Here is a 3323-nt window from a genome sequence, read left to right on the forward strand (position 1 = left end):
AATGCTTAGTTGAACTAATTGAATTAATATAACTAGTTTATTTTTAGTAAATGTTTAGTTGAACTAGTTGAATTAATAGAACTAGTTTATCTTTAGTAAATGCTTAGTTGAACTAATTGAATTAATATAATTAGTTTATTTTTAGTAAATGTTTAGTTGAACTACTTGAATTAATAGAACTAGTTTATTTTTAGTAAATGCTTAGTTGAACTAATTGAATTAATATAACTAGTTTATTTTTAGTAAATGTTTAGTTGAACTAGTTGAATTAATAGAACTAGTTTATTTTTAGTAAGTGTTTAATGTTTCACCTAATATGAACATAGGAAATATCGTCTGACAATGAAAAAAATTCATTACGTGTGAATACTGTGAAGACCAGCGCGGCCAGTGCGACAGCAATTTCCTTATTGATGATAGGCGATTCAGCATCAAGCTGGATGGGACCTTCAAATTCGATACAATAAATCACAACGACAAGTCTGTTTTCGTAATTAAGCATGACTTATATATGCTTTATTTGCCTGACTTATAATTTTTAATTTTCACTATTCTACTAGCGCATCCCCTGTCATGCAAGAATTTTTGTCTTGGATAAGATAGGTTTCAAGGATATGGAAACTATGGAGGTAAAGAGAGTTTACCTGAAAACTGAGCATGGTTATACTTTCAACGTCAAAGTATACAATGCACACACGTACACATATTTTGAGTGCAAAACTTGGCAAGCACTATGCAAGGCTTATGCATTTGAGCCTGGTATGGTTATCACCTTTGATATTCCTCCGGAAGATGATATTGAAGGTAATAGAGACATATGGGTCGATGTGCAGACGCCTCCAGTTCTACCATTATGTGAGTTCTTCTCAACTATATTTTTGTCTTTGATATTGCTTATTCAAAAATAATTGACAACTAATTTCTATTGACAACTTATTTCCATTCAAGCAAACATGTCCGGTGCTTGGTAGACAGGACCTACTACTATCCTGGAGCTGAACTAAACTGCGAGGAGATAAGTCATTATGTTTCATGGCTTGAGGATCTTCATACTGTCAAGACAAATTTTCTTCCTGCACTTAGAAATGTTAGTACTCAAAACGTGCGACCAATAGTGACGGTATTGAACTACGGTCACATCTATTTAGGAATGATGATACGATTTTTACTATTTGTCCTCAGTGCATCTTTTGCATACATATTTTTTTTGCTAAACTTTCATTGCTAAGTATATTAATTAAGTACTATACGATGTTCTTCAACATGGACTCCCGATGACAGTTGTGCCTCAGAGGATCGAGACTAAAGGTCGCATGTCAATTGTTAGCTTATGGACAAGATATCCTGCATTGCACATGAATGCATTCATGATTTCTAGAAGCGATGAATGCTTAATAGTGAAAGATTGGAGGAAAATTGTTAACGATCGCAGAGAAGTATTAGGGGGCAGCAATGAAAAGCGCAGCCCACGATTAGGAGACAGGTTCATCTGCATGCTCCAGTATGATGAATCAGGAGAGCTATACATGTTCTATGCTATTTTACCAGAGAGAGAGTAGCTAGCAGGAGTGATTTAGCTAGTTCATGCTGCTCTTAGTACTTGTCCTTTCATGTCCGTGTTCTTCATTTTGAACTTAATCTCAAATAGTGATTTGCTTTTGTGGTGTTATATATGAACGCTTATAATATCATGACAATCATGTTGAACTCGATGATATTTTTGCTTCTGGTACAAGTGAATGTTTCTTATTTAAGCTACTCTTGGTGGTGATTAGATAGCGGTAATGACTATGATGATTAAATATTGATAATGATGACTACGATTATTTTTAGCTAGCTAGCTAGAGTATATATATACTCATGTTGATGATATGATGCAAGAGTTTTTATATTAATATGATGATGATGATGATTTATTATATCATTTAATGAAAGAAACCACAGATTAGTTTCAGCTGGATGGATCCTACCTAAGTGATCAAGTATATATATGCCATATCCATATATATTATACTTGATCACCTAATTAGGTGATCAAGTATAATATCGATATGGCATATACTTGATCACTTATAGCTAGCTAGATCCTTCAGTCGAAACTAATCCGCGGTACTTTCACCTAATGATTTAACAACTCATTATAATGTAAAACAATCACTAAATTAAATTGAAAACACAAAACTAAAGGAAAAATTAAAAAAACACCCAAACATTTAGTTCCGGTTGGTGTTACCAACCGGTACTAAAGCCCTACGCGCACCCGGGCCTGGCTCGTGCCACGTGTTTGCACTTTAGCGCCGGTTCGTGACGAACCGGTACTAAAAGGGGGGACCTTTAGTCCCCACTCTTTAGTGCCGGTTGGTGAACCGGCACTAAAGGCCGTCACGAACCGGCACTAAAGGCCGGTTCTGCACTAGTGTAAGTGTTATTGTGAATATGGTTAGTTCATAATCTTTTCTGAAAACTTGAATGCTGGCTTTACATATTTACAAGCACAAGTGCAAATACAGTTTGTAAAAGTTTTTCTTTATCACTTTCAGTTTATCAACTGAATTGCTTGAGGACAAGCAAAGGTTTAAGCTTGGGGGAGTTGATACGTCTCCAACGTATCTACTTTCCAAACACTTTTGCCCTTGTTTTGGACTCTAATTTGCATGATTTGAATGAAACTAACCCGGACTGATGTTGTTTTCAGCAGAACTGCCATGGTGTTGTTTATTATGCAGAAAACAAAAGTTCTCGGAATGACCTGAAAATCCACGGAGATAACTTTTGGAAAATATAAAAAATACTAGCGAAAGAATCAAAGCCAGGGGGCCCATACCCTGTCCACGAGGGTGGGGGGTGCGCCCCCTCCCCCTGGGTGCGCCCCCTTGTCCCGTGGGCCCCTTGATGCTCCACCGACCTCAACTCCAACTCTATATATTTCGTTTCATGGAGAAAAAATCAGAGAGAAAGTTTCATCGCATTTTACGGTATGGAGCCGCCGCCAAGCCCTAATCTCTCTCGGAGGGCTGATCTGGAGTCCGTTCGGGGCTCCGAAGAGGGGGATTCATCGCCGTCGTCATCATCAACCATCCTCCATCACCAATTTCATGATGCTCACCGCTGTGTGTGAGTAATTCCATCGTAGGCTTGCTGGACGGTGATGGGTTGGATGATATTTACCATGTAATCAAGTTAGTTTTGTTAGGGTTTGATCCCTAGTATCCACTATGTTCTGAGATTGATGTTTCTATGACTTTGCTATGCTTAATGCTTGTCAGTAGGGCCCGAGTGCCATGATTTTAGATCTGAACCTATTATGTTTTCATGAATATATG

This window comes from Triticum dicoccoides, chromosome 7B (genome assembly GCF_002162155.2).
Source record: "Triticum dicoccoides isolate Atlit2015 ecotype Zavitan chromosome 7B, WEW_v2.0, whole genome shotgun sequence".
NCBI lineage: Eukaryota > Viridiplantae > Streptophyta > Magnoliopsida > Poales > Poaceae > Triticum > Triticum dicoccoides.